Source organism: Pseudophryne corroboree, chromosome 2 (genome assembly GCF_028390025.1).
Source record: "Pseudophryne corroboree isolate aPseCor3 chromosome 2, aPseCor3.hap2, whole genome shotgun sequence".
Taxonomy (NCBI): domain Eukaryota; kingdom Metazoa; phylum Chordata; class Amphibia; order Anura; family Myobatrachidae; genus Pseudophryne; species Pseudophryne corroboree.
The window spans coordinates 177,339,764-177,353,858 of NC_086445.1; the positions used below are offsets into that span (position 1 = coordinate 177,339,764).

A 14,095-nucleotide genomic window follows, 5' to 3' on the forward strand; every position below is an offset into this window, starting at 1 on the left:
AACTGGCTCCTCCCTCTATGCCCCTCCCCCAGACCTCAGTTAGACTTTGTGCCCAGGACTGACTGGACACTCACTAGGGGAGCTCTCCTGAGTTTCTCTGGAAAAGACTTTTGTTAGGTTTTTTTATTTTCAGGGAGTCCTGCTGGCTACAGGCTCCCTGCAGCGAGGGACTGAGGGGAGAGAAGTCAGACCTACTTCTACTTAGTTTAAGGGCTCTGCTTCTTTGGCTACTGGACACCATTAGCTCCAGAGGGTTCGATCACTTGTTGCGCCTAGCTGCTTCTTCCCGGAGCCGCGCCGTCACCCCCCTCACAGAAGACAAGCCGGGTGAGTATGCAGAAGACAGACTTCAGTAACGAGGTACAGCGCAGCGGTAGCGCTGCGCTCCATGCTCTCACACACTTCTCCATCGGCACTCGCAGGGTGCAGGGCGCTGGGGGGGGGGGGGGGGGGCGCCCTGGGCAGCAGTTACTGAGGTCTGGGAGCTGGCAGAAGCCTTTGCGGTGCCTCGGCACCGTTTTTTCAGACCCCCGTCGGCATTTTTCATTTTCAAATTTGGCGGGCTGAAGCGCGCCGGGAAGGGGCGAAGCTTAGCCGCGCGGCTCACAGGTGCCATTTCTCCTCCACACGCGGCTGCAGGAGACGCTGGCCCGGGACCTCCAAAGCTCCTCTAACAGTAACGGGGAGCTGTTCGGGGGGGGACAGTTTGGTGGCGCATATTATTGTCCTTCAGCAGCGCTTTCACATATATGCTTTGGGGGGATATATGGGCGGTGGGGTGTGGGCTGGCATACTCCCTCTGTGTTTCTCCTTCCGGGCTTCATTGTGGGTCTGTCCCCTAGCTGAGACATATTTTGTGTGTGTCGGTGGGTCGATACTCTGTGTCGACATGTCTGAGGCTGAATGTTATTCACCGGAGGAGGTTATTGGGGGGGCAGATGCGGGTCTGGAATTGGCTGATTTACTCACATTGTTAAATACAATTAATACAAATGTGGATTCTTTGTCAAAGAGGTTAGATAAGTCTGAGTCACAGACACAGGTGTGGAAAAAATCCATGGAGGATGCAGACCCCATCGGGGTCAAAAAAGCGTTCGTTTACTCAAGTGGTAGATACTGATACCGACACGGATTCTGATTCCGAGGTCGATTTCACTGAGGCGGCTTTACATCCACGATTAGTTAAGAGTATTGACAGAGAAAAATGGGAGGCGTCTCCAAATGTTGACAAAGCTCTGTCTTGTTTGTCTAAGAAGGTGGCGCTTCCGTCTCCTGACACGGCAGCTCTCAAGGATCCGGCGGATCGCAAGCTGGAGACGTCTCTGAAGTCCATTTTTGCTAATACGGGTGCATTGCTCAGACCTGCTGTGGCGTCGGTGTGGGTGAGTAGTGCTATTGCTAAATGGGCTGAGAATTTAGCTGCTGATATGGATACCCTTGATAAAGATACTGTTCTTTTGACTCTTGGTTATATCAAGGACGCTGCAGATTACCTGAAGGATGCGGCGAGGGATGTTGGTCTCTTGGGATCAAGAGCCAATGCCATGTCGATTTCGGCCAGGAGGGCGCTGTGGATCCATCAATGGAATGCTGATGCCGATTCCAAGAGAGCTATGGAAGCTTTACCCTTCAAAGGTAATGTCTTGTTTGGGGACGGCTTGGCTGACCTGGTTTCTACCGCGACTGCGGGTAAGTCGTCTTTTCTTCCCTATGTTCCCACACAACAGAAAAAGGCACCACATCAGCAGATGCAGTCCTTTCGTCCGAATAAATACAGGCGGGGAAAAGGTTCGTCCTTTCTCGCTTCAAAGGGTAGAGGAAGGGGAAGGAAGCAGCCTGCAGTGTCGGGCGCCCAGGACCAGAAGTCTTCCCCTGCCTCTACCAAGTCCACCGCATGATGCTGGGGCTTCCCTGGGGGAGTCCGGACCGGTGGGGGGCCGTCTGCAGATCTTCAGTCAGGTCTGGATTCAATCAGGCCTGGATCCTTGGGTCCTAGAGATTGTGTCTCAGGGATACAAAGCTAGAGTTTCAGGAGACACCCCCTCACCGGTTTTTCATGTCGGCCTTGCCAGTGTCTCTTCCGGACAGGGAGGTGGTGCTGGCAGCAATACAAAAGTTGTGTCAACAGAGGGTCATTGTTCCCATTCCCCCTGTCCCAACGGGGGGAAGGGTTCTATTCGAGCCTTTTTCTGGTACCGAAACCGGACGGTTCGGTCAGATCGATTCTGAACCTAAAGTCCCTCAATCCATACTTGAAGGTTTTCAAGTTCAAGATGGAATCTCTTCGAGCTGTGATTGCCAGCCTAGAAGGGGGGGACTTTTTGGCGTCAGTCGACATAAAAGATGCCTACTTACACGTTCCAAAATATCCTCCGCACCAATCCTTCCTAAGGTTTGCGTTACAGGATTCTCATTACCAATTTCAGACGTTGCCGTTTGGGCTTTCCACGGCCCCGAGGATTTTCACCAAAGTCATGGCAGAAATGATGGTACTCCTTCGCAAACAAGGGGTTACCATTATCCCGTACTTGGACGATCTCCTGATAAAGGGGAGGTCCAGGGAACGGTTGCTAAGAAATGTGGATTTGTCTCTGTCCATTCTGCGACAACACGGTTGGCTGCTAAATTTGCCAAAGTCGCAGTTAATTCCGACCACACGGTTGCCCTTTCTGGGCATGATTCTGGACACGGGCTTACGGAAGGTGATTCTTCCGGAAGAAAAAGCTCTAGAACTTCAGTCGATGGTCAGGGAACTTCTGGGGCCAAAGAGTGTGTCGGTTCATCAATGTACTCGGGTTCTGGGGAAGATGGTCGCGGCGTACGAAGCCATTCCGTTTGGCAGGTTTCATGCTCGGACTTTTCAGTGGGATCTGCTGAGCAAGTGGTCCGGGTCTCACCTGCACAGGCACTGGCAGATATGTCTATCTCCAAGGGACAGGATTTCTCTCCTTTGGTGGCTACAAAGTTCTCACCTCCTAGGAGGCCGCCGATTCGGTATCCTAGATTAGGTCCTGTTGACAACAGATGCAAGTCTCCGAGGCTGGGGCGCAGTCACCCAGGGAAGAAATTTCCATGGGAAATGGCCGCTCCAGGAATCTTGTCTCCACATAAATGTACAACGGCCTGCTTCAAGCAAGAAACCTTCTTCAGGTTCGGCCTGTCCTGATACAATCAGACAACATAACTGCGGTGGCGCATATAAACTGTCAAGGCGGAACAAGGAGCAGGGCGACTATGGCGGAGGCCACAAGAATCCTTCGCTGGGCGGAACAGCACGTGAGCGCCCTGTCAGCAGTCTTCCTTCCGGGAGTGGACAACTGGGAAGCAGACTTCCTCAGCAGACACGATCTCCATCCAGGAGAGTGGGCTCTTCATCAAGAGGTGTTTGCAGAACTGACGAAGCATTGGGGAACTCCGAGGATCGACATGATGGCGTCTCGCCTCAACAAGAAGCTTCCGAGGTATTGTTTAAGGTCAAGGGACCCCTAGGCCAGTGCAGTGGACGCCCTGGTGACTCCGTGGGTCCTTCAGTCGGTGTATGTGTTCCTTCCGCTTCCTCTCATTCCAAAGGTGCTGGGAATCATTCGTCGGGCAAGAGTGCGAGCACTTCTTGTGGTTCCAGATTGGCCAAGAAGGGCCTGGTATCCAGATCTTCAGGAATTACTTGTGGAAGATCCTTGGCCACTTCCTCTAAGGGAGGACCTGTTATTGCAGGGTCCATGCGTGTTTCCAGACTTACCGCGGCTGCGTTTGACGGCATGGAAGTTGAGCGCCAAATCTTAGCTTGGGAAGGTATTCCCGGGGAGGTCATTCCCACTCTCCTTAAGGCGAGGAAGGAAGTTACGGCAAAACATTATCACCGTATTTGGAGAAAGTATGTTTCATGGTGTGAGACTAAAGCTGCTCCTGCGGAAGAATTTCACTTGGGTCGGTTTCTCCATTTTTTGCAGGCAGGCGTCGATGCCGGCCTGAAATTGGGTTCCATCAAGGTGCAGATTTCGGCTTTATCTATCTTCTTTCAGAAGGAATTGGCGGTTCTCCCTGAGGTTCAAACTTTTGTGAAGGGAGTGATGCATATCCATCCTCCGTTTTTGCCCCCGGTGGAACCATGGGACCTTGACGTGGTCTTACAGTTTCTTATGTCTTCCTGGTTTGAATCTTTGCGTAAGGTTGAGTTAAAATTCCTCACTTGGAATGTGGTCATGCTGTTAGCTTTAGCGTCTGCCAGGCGGGTGTCGGAGTTGGCGGCCTTGTCACACTAGAGTCCGTACTTGATCTTCCATTCGGATAGGGTGGAATTGAGGACTCGCAACAATTTCTGCCGAAGGTGGTTTCTTCATTTCACATTAACCAACCTATTGTGGTGCCTGTGGCTACAGATGCTGTGGCAGTTCCAAAGTCTCTTGATGTTGTGAGAGCTTTGAAGATCTACGTCGCCAGAACGGCGGTGGCCAGAAAGACAGAGGCGCTGTTTGTTCTGTATGCTTCCAACAAGCTTGATCATCCTGCTTCGAAGCAGACTATTGCACGCTGGATTTGTAGTACGATTCAGCAAGCTCATTCTTTGGCTGGGTTACCGGTGCCGAAATCAGTAAAGGCCCATTCTACCAGGAAAGTGGGCTCATCTTGGGCGGCTGCCCGAGGGGTCGCGGCACTTCAGCTTTTCCGAGCAGCTACGTGGTCGGGTTCAGCTACGTGGTCGGGTTCAAACACCTTTGCTAAGTTTTACAAGTTTGATACCCTAGCGGAGGAGGACCTCATGTTTGCTCAATCGGTGCTGCAGAGTCGTCCGCACTCTCCCGCCCATGTTGGAGCTTTGGTATAGACCCCATGGTCCTTTTGGAGTCCCCAGCATCCTCTAGGACGTAAGAGAAAATAGGATTTTAGTACCTACCGGTAAATCCTTTTCTCCTAGTCCGTAGAGGATGCTGGGCGCCCATCCCAGTGTGGACTGTTACTTGCAGTGTGTTCTTACTGGTTAAATTAGTTTATACACGGGTTGTGTATTTTTTGTTATCAGCCTGTTGCTGTTGTTATTTCATGCTGTTATCTGGTTTACTGTTACTCCGGTTTTACGGTATGTTTGTGGTGTGGGCTGGTATATTTGTAGCCCTTAATTTAAACAAAAATCCTTTCCTCGAAATGTCCGTCTCTCCTGGACACAGTTCCTATAACTGAGGTCTGGGGGAGGGGCATAGAGGGAGGAGCCAGTTCACACCCAGTTAAAGTCTTTTCAGTGTGCCCAAGCTCCTGCGGATCCCGTCTATACCCCATGGTCCTTTTGGAGTCCCCAGCATCCTCTACGAACTAGGAGAAAAGGATTTACCGGTAGGTACTAAAATCCTATTTTCTGCAGCGGGGTACACTGTGTTTCACAGGGAAAACATTGGGGGTGTAGAGCGGCATCTTGATCCAGAGGCACCATCAGAGAAAGCTTTGACTGTCCCAGGATGCATTGGGGCCTCCTCTGTGTCCCCACCTTCAGGCACTGAGAGCTCAGTTTCGAGTGGTGCTTGCAGGCAGCAGGTCACCTGACAGACAGGCTGCACTGGGCAGCCCCGAAAAAGCTATAGAAGACTTCAAGTGCCGCAGCACTGTTATTCAGTGCTGCATCTCCGTCACCTCCCAAGCGGCGTCGCACACTCCAAGGCTCAGATCCCGGGTACTTGCGGCGGAGACGCACTGGCTTAGGCACACGGTCGCAGACGCTCTCCTGGTTCGCGTGGCTGCTACGAAGGGAGGAGGTAAGAGGGTCCCCCAGGTGGGACCCGCCACTAAATCGCATTCCTGGTCGCAGTCTAGGGAGACGGACTGCGACACTGGCGTGGACACTGTCACTGAGCAAGGACCCCACTATATCCGCCAGGGCATAGGAGTACAGGTCGGGTGTACTAGCTCCCCTATTGGTAAGGATCCATAGTACTGGCGGTGAGGCCCAGCATAGAGGAGTCAGCGCTTGACCTGCAGCCCCTCCCCCGGCCCAGGGCGCCATCTCCTCGCAGATTTCCCCTGCTGGAGCTGCTTCACACTCTCCCTCAGTTCCTGACAGAGACGCTGGGCGCCATCTTCTGAGCATAGCTGCTGCTGGTCTCTGGGATTGCAGGGCAAGGTCTCCCCTGTAAAGCCGCCTGTACACAGCGCTGAGACTTTATAGATACTTGAGTATTCTATATGTCTTATTACAGACAGCTTTAGTAAGAAAGAGTGTTCTATTCCAGAATATATTGTACGAGTATTCTGATATATCCCTCCGGTCTAGGACCGTCTGTGTATATATACTAGTCCAGTGCAGTTTTATTGTGCTTATAATAATCTCTGCATTGCCTGTGACTATGTGTGCCTGTATCTGCTGTATGGTTTCACTCTCATGTGTATCCCATCTAAGGTAGCTGTCACTATATTCTGTACCCAAAGAGACTAGGTGCGTCAGGGTCCTATAAAATAGTGTACACAGTGCTTATCGCTATACGGATATTTTACTGTGTTACGGTCCCATACACCGGGATTTAGTTCACAAGTGTGCGTACTCTTACTCTGGTTGTGTACTTTGTCCTCAAGTTGTGTACTCTGTCTGGCTTCATTGTACTAATAGCCTGATTGTTTCTTTATTACAATGTCTAACAATAAGGGCAGTAAAACTCTGGAGGCTCCTGTAAAATGCAAGGTATGCTTTAGAGGTTTACCTGAGGGGGAACTATTGTGTGATGGTCTGTGTTCTAAATGTCATACACCTCCCAGCAGCCTGCAGCTCCTGTACCTACAATGGAGCCACCCTGGGCTATGTTCACTACCCTCCTGGTGGACCGTTTAACCCCCTTCCCCATGGAACCTCCGGTGCCACTGCCACCACAAGTTGTCCGTATAGTAAATCCGCCTTATGCGGAAAATTTGTCTACCCAGCTGCAGCAGTTAAATCAGTCTTTGGTTAGACAAAAATCTACTCCAGGTCACGCCCGTGTCCTTGGGTCCTCTAAGCGGGCTGCTTCCTCCTCACAATCCACTAACCTCTCTGATGTTTTATCTGATGAGGAGGGGGAGCATGCTGTCCTGTCAGACTCCGAATCATGTGTTACTGATGAGGATTCTACCCTACAGGTTGATGTCCCTGGCCAGGCTTACCCTAGACAATCTCATGCTCCCAAGACCACCAAGCCCAAGACAAAATAGTCCTGGGCAGCCTGTCAGCCTGTTTCGAAACAAGACAAGCCTGCTGCATGACGGGGCGGGCCTCCCCCTGGGGGATCCCAGGGTGGGAGGCCAACTACTACAGTTCGCCCAGGTCTGGTTAAAGACCACTTCAGACGCTTGGGTACTGGAAGTTGTCTCTCACGGGTACGCTGTCTCATTCAAAAGACGTCCCCCTCACCAGTTCTGCACTACGGTACTCCCTTCGGATCCGTTGAAGGCGCAGGCTTTACAAACGGTGGTAGGTTCCCTCCTGAGTACAGGAGAGGTTATGGCGGTACCTCAGTCCCAGCGTGGCAGAGGCTATTATTCGACCCTCTTTCTGGTGCAGAAACCCAATGGGTCTTTTCGGCCTATAATCAACCTCAAGTCACTGAACAAATTTGTGAGGGTAGCCAAGTTTCGTATGGAAACGTTGCGCTTTATTGTGTTGGCGATGGAACCCGGAGATTACATGGTATCCCTGGATATACAGGATGCTTATCTGCATATTCCTATTGCCATATCGCATCAGCAGTTCCTGCGTTTTGCTATTGGCGACAGTCAATTCCAGGCTCTGCCGTTCGGACTGGCCACGGCTCCTCAGATCTTCACCAATGTTATGGCCGCGATGACGGCGCACCTCCGTCGTCAGGGAGTCAGAATCCTGCTGTACTTGGACGACCTGCTGATTCTGGCGAGTTCCCACGATGTCCTCCTCAGTCATCTACAATTGACGTTGAGTTGCTTACAAGCCCACGGATGGCTGATCAGTTGGAAGAAGTTCTCGCTGGTCCCAGCTCAGAGCATGGTGCACCTAGGGGCGCTTCTGGACACACAGTCAGAGACTGTTCCTGTCTCCAGACAAGGTCCTGAAAATCCTGGACAGGATAAGACACTTCATCAGTCACCCCAGAGTGACGATTCACTCGGCAAGTACTTGGCCTGATGGTGTCAACATTCGACATGGTGGAGTACGCTCAATTTCATTCCCGCCCTCCTCAACGATTAATTCTTGCCAAGTGGGACGGCCTGCCTCATCGGATCAGATCCCAGATGATCTTGTTGACTCTGGAGGTTCGTTTGTTGCTGACCTGGTGGCTCCTAGACCAGCAATTGAACATTAGTCATCCCTTCTGGATCCCCGACTGGGTCCTCCTGACGACGGATGCCAGTCTGAGGAGATAGGGAGCGATGTTGGAGCAACACTCTTTTCAGGGTTGGTGGATCAAGGAAGAATCACTCCTTCCAATAAACATCCTAAAGCTGAGGGCGGTGTTCAATGCATTATCACTTGCCCTGCCTCTGGTACGGAGCAGGCCGGTTCAAGTACGGTCAGACAACGCCACGACAGTGGCATACATAAACCATCAAGGCGGCACCCAAAGCCGCATAGCTATGAAGGAAGTGTCAAAAATCCTTTGTTGGGCAGAACGCCATCTGCCAAATATATCGGCAGTGTTCATTCCGGGCGTCCTGAACCTGGAAGCGGACTACCTCAGTCGCCAGGACATTCACGCCGTAGAGTGGAGTCTTCATCCAGAAGTCTTTCAACTCCTAGTGGACAGGTGGGGTCTACCGGACGTTGACCTCATGGCGTCTCGACACAATCACAAGGTTCCAGTCTTCAGATCAAGGACAAGGGATCCTCAAGCAGCATTCGTGGATGCACTAGTAATTCCATGGAATTTTTAGCTGTCTTACGTGTTCCCTCCAGTTTCATTCCTGCTCAGGGTTCTATGGAAGTTCAAATGGGAAGGAGTAATGCTGCTTCTAGTCCCTCCAGCGTGGCCCAGAAGGCATTGGTTCTCAAACCTGCAGGGTCAATCGACAGGGCGTCCCCTTCTACTTCCTCGTACAGGGCCCTTGTCTCTACCCAGACCTGGCCAGACTAGCTTTGACGGCGTGGCTCTTGAAGCTTCACTCCTGAGAGCCAAAGGATTTTCAGAGATGGTTATTCAAATGATGTTGAAAGCCCGCAAACCGGCCTCGGCCCAGGTTTATTACAGGGTTTGGAATTCTTACTTCACCTGGTGTGCTGAGAAGAATTATGATGGCCATGGATTCAGAACTTCCAGAATACTTTTCTGCAAAGAGGCCTGGACATAGGTCTTCGTCTGGCCTCCCTCAAGGTTCATATATCTGCTTTGTCGGTTTGGTTTCAGAGAAAAATTGCCTCTATACCTGATATTCAGACGTTCATTCAGGGCGTTCTTCGGATTCAGCCTCCCTATGTCCCTCCTGTGGCTCCATGGGATTTGTCTATTGTGCTGAATGCTCTGCAAGAGTCTCCATTTGAACCTCTTGAATCGGTGGACCTTAAATGGCTCACAGCCAAGGTCCTGTTCTTACTGGCCATTGCATCTGCAAGACGGATGTCGGACTTAGGCGCTTTGTCCTGTCGTACACCCTTTCTCATATTCCACCGCGACTGGGCAGTTTTACGAACTTGCCTCGGTTATTTGCCTAAGGTGGTGTCATCTTTTCACCTTAACCAAGAGATTGTGGGTCCGGCCTTTGTCTCTTCGGATTTGTCTCCCAGAGAACGTTCTTTGGATGTGGTTAGGGCTCTCCGTGTCTGTGTGGAGAGGACTGCCTCCATCAGGAGGTCAGATACCCTTTTTGTACTGTTTGGTTTTCACAAACGTGGCTGGCCTGCGAATAAGCAAACCTTGGCCAGATGGATTAGAATGGTGATTGCACAAGCTTACGCGCAAGGCTGGACTCCCAGCTCCTGATGCAGTTAAAGCCCATTCTACTCGGTCAGTTGGACCTTTTTGGGCGGCCCGCCGTGGCGCGTCCCCAGAACAATTGTGCAAGGCGGCTACGTGGTCCTCAGTGAACACGTTCATTAGGTTCTCTGCCTTTGATACTTCCGCCTCCCAGGATGCTTCCTTTAGACGCCGGGTTCTCTTACATGCTAGGGCGTGTCCCCTCCTCCCTTGAGGAACTGCTTTAGGACGTCCCCAATGTTTTCCCTGTGGACCACAGTGTACCCCGCTGCAGAAAAGGAGAGTTATGGTAGACTTACCATGGTTAACTCGCTTCTGCGAGGTACACTGGGTTCCACAGGGCGCCCACCCTGACGCACCTAGCTTCTTTGGGTTGTATGGCATTAGCCTCTGGTACCCTCTCCTGTCGTGAGATTGTGGTTCTATGTGACTAACATCTGCCTTCTCTATTACCTGCTCCTCCATTGGACTGGTTAACGAAACTGAGCTCTCAGTGCCTGGAGGCGGGGTTATAGAGGAGGCCCCAATGCATCCTAGGACAATCAAAGGTTTGACTGATGGTGCCTCTGGCTCAAGATCCCGCTCTACACCCCCTATGTTTTCCCTATGGACCCCAATGTACCTCGCAGAAAGAGAGTTAACCATGGTAAGTCTACCATAACTCTCCTTATCGTTTGTCCAGGAATTCAAGGGAAATCGTTGACGACATTGCATTGTTTGCTCGTCGTACTTGCTTCTTCCTTGCTTCCTCTTTTGTGCAGAGGTACTACATTCGTTCTTTTCCAGTCCTCTGGAATTACTCCTGTAGCTAGTGACTGGTTGACTAATTCTGTAAATGGTGCTACCAGCACATCTTTAAGCTCTTTTAGTATCCATGGATGTATCCCATCTGGCCCCATTGATTTATCCACTTTCAGTTTTGATTGCTCTGTTAGACCTTCTCTGTAAATGTATTTTCATCTGCTTTATTTATATGAATGTCCTTGCAACTTAACCGTGGCCCATTCCCTTCTCCTTCTGTAGTGAATACTGAGCAAAAATAATAATTTAGATGATTTGCTATTGCCTTATCTCCCTCCACCAAATATTCTCTCTCTCTCTCTCTTAAGTCTCATTATTCCTCCACTTTTCTACTTAAAAAAAGTTGTGCCCCCTTTATCTACTGAGTGGGCCATTTTCTCCACAGCTTCTGCCTTTGCACGCCTGATCACTTTCTTAGCCTCCTTTTGTCTAGCAAGATACACCTCTTTGTCGTAATTATATTGAGTCTGCTTATATTTCCTAAAGGCCGTCTTTCTTGCTTTCACACTAGTTGATTCCTCTTTTGTTAACGACACTCGCTTCCTTTTCCTTGCGCTTTTCCTAACCCTTTTGATACAAAGGTCTTTTGCTTTTAGTATTGCACTTTTTTTGTTTTTCCCACTTTTCCTGCACTCCTTTCAAGTTCCTCCAATCCACCAATGAATCGCTTAAACAGCTCCCCATTTTTGCAGAGTCAGCCTTCCTAAAAACGAACACCTTTGTTTCTGTGTGGCATGAGTTGGACCCTGTCTTTATACTATACCGTACTGTTTGATGGAAACTGGATCCTAGGTTCTCACCCACATATATTTCTGATACCCTGTAACCATTTGTATTAAATCTAATATTGCGTCTTTGGGTGTGGGCTCCCTCACCAATTGCTTGAGGGATGCTCCCTGTAAGAAATGTAGAAATTTTCCACTTGTAGTTGAACTTGCAAAAGATTCCTCCCAATTTACATCAAGTAGGTTAAAGTCTTCCATGATTAAGACCTCTCCTTTTAAAGCCATTTTAGTGATATCCAGCAATAGGTTCCTGCCCCTGGCCTGGTGGTCTATATATCACCACAGTGCGAGAGAGTGTCCTTCACCATTTCTATGGTCACCCAAAGGGCCTTAGTTTTTAAAAAAAATATTTTGTATTAAAGTAGCATTTATGCTTTTTTCACATACATTGCTACCCCTCCTCCGAGTCTTCCCATTTTGTCCTTCCTAAATTGTAGTCTGGTATAGCTATGTTCCAGTCATGATTCTCATTGCACAAGGGGCCTAATTCAGACCTGTTCGCTCACTAGGGTTTGTTTGCAGTCCTGCGTTCGCATAGTTGCCGCCCATAGGGGAGTGTATTACCGCTTTGCAAGTGTGCGAACGCATGTGCAGCCGAGCTGTACAAACAAATTTTGTGCAATCTCTGAGTAGCCCAGGACTTACTCAGCCGCTGCGAACATTTCAGCCTGTCCGGTGCCGGAATTGACGTCAGGAACCCTCCCTGCAAACGCATGGACACGCCTGCGTTTTTTCCAACCACTCCCAGGAAACGGTCAGTTGACACCCACAAACGGCTTCTTCCTGTCATTCTCCTTGCAAATGGATTCTTCGTACAAACCCATCGCTGGGCGGCTTTGTACCTGTGCGACGCGCCTGTGCATTGCGCTGCATACGTATGCGCAGTTTAGACCTGATCGCCCGCTGTACGAAAACAGCCTAGCGATCAGGTCTGAATTAGACCCTGAATTAGGCCCAATGATTCCATAATAGCCACAATATCCAAATCATCCCTTGTCAATATCGCAATTAGCTCTGGAATTTTGTCTCCTAAGCTCCTAGCATTTGTACACATAGCTTTAAGAATTTTGTTTGTGCATCTGTTATTCCTAGCCATGTTCAGACAGTCAAGTCTAAAGCTGAAATTACCTGCTTGGTGATGTTGTTAAATGTTTGGTCACCTTTTTTTTAATTACTATTCAGAAATCACACTTTCCAACACAGCTGCACCTTACTAAATCTAAAGCTATAGTAAAGGGGCCTACACATGGTGTGATTTTGGCTATGAACAATTTTAGCTTAATGGTTTCCCTTGAAGCTCCAGGATTCCAGAACCAACGATATTGACTATACAGTATACACACTGAAAGATTTTAAATGTGAATGATTTTGGCTATACAGTGGGCTGTAATGTCAGGGGGTGGGGGTGTGGGCTGGACTTCTGGAGGGGATAATCCTTATAGTTGGCTTATATCATTAGTACCGTACACACACAAACAATATGCATGCACAGTCTATTTTTTCCTGTGACAAAGATATGCGGGAGTGCGCATCGTTCATCATTGGTTCTATACACACGGAATGATATGCACTAGTTTTTCTACTGATATAGACAATATAGTCCATATCGTTTGCTAGAATCGTACCATGCGGCTTTAGCCTTCTTAAGACAGTCTGCACCTGACCACAAATGATCAAAGGAGATAACTAGCACTGTGTTTGAGTAAACACCAGGCAGCATGCAACAACAAACTGGCACACCCCCAAACAGGCAATACCAATTACAACCAAGTCTTAACATCAAAACTTTAAAAACATACATGTATTTGCATAAGAGAGAAATGTAGTGAGCAGAATGGAGATGACGTTTCATAGTTCAAAAACACAGATGAGATGCAAAGTAGAGTTTACAGCATGAGAAATGAATTACATACTTTTGTGGCATTAATTCAGTCCATTTGTAGTAGTGTTAGTTTCTAGTATGCTTCCCTTCTGTTTACCTTTGGTTTAATGCCGAAATAACGCTAATATTATGAGTATGATAACTCTTTTATGTCAGCACTTACAGTCTAAGGCCTAACAGTCTTGCAATGATCTTTAAATAGTAAAATGTGTAATGTGAATGTAATGATTACAAACTCCTCCCAATACATTCCCATTTAAAAGCCTTGGCTTATGCAAACAAGCATTACATACCAACATGGCATACAGCTGAAGCTTAACAAAGAGAAAATAATAAATTATAACTTTTCAAGTTACCTATGCAATAAAAACACTTCTATGCAATAGAATCCTATTTAATATGCATCCGATGGGAGTAGTGATTGTTCAGTTTACCTATGCAAAAAAACACTGCTATACAATACAATCCTATTTCATTCGCATCCGATGGGAGTAGTGATTGTTCAATTTACCTATGCAGTAAAAACACTGCTATGTAATACAGTCCTATTTCATTCACATCTGATAGGAGCAGTAATTGTTCAATTTACCTATGCAATAAAACCACTGCTATGCAATACAATCCTATTTCATTCCCATCCGATAGGAGCAGTGATTGTTCAATTTACCTATGCAATACAATCCTATTTCATTCCCATCCGATAGGAGCAGTGATTGTTCAATTTACCTATG

At 48.7% G+C, this 14,095-nt stretch overlaps 1 protein-coding gene across 1 annotated transcript in view; it reads left to right on the plus strand.

Annotated features, from left to right (window-relative positions):
• The window catches only part of FAIM2 (Fas apoptotic inhibitory molecule 2), a 148,804-nt gene that overhangs the window by 130,044 nt on the left and 4,665 nt on the right, over positions 1 to 14,095 (plus strand). The window lies entirely within an intron of this gene.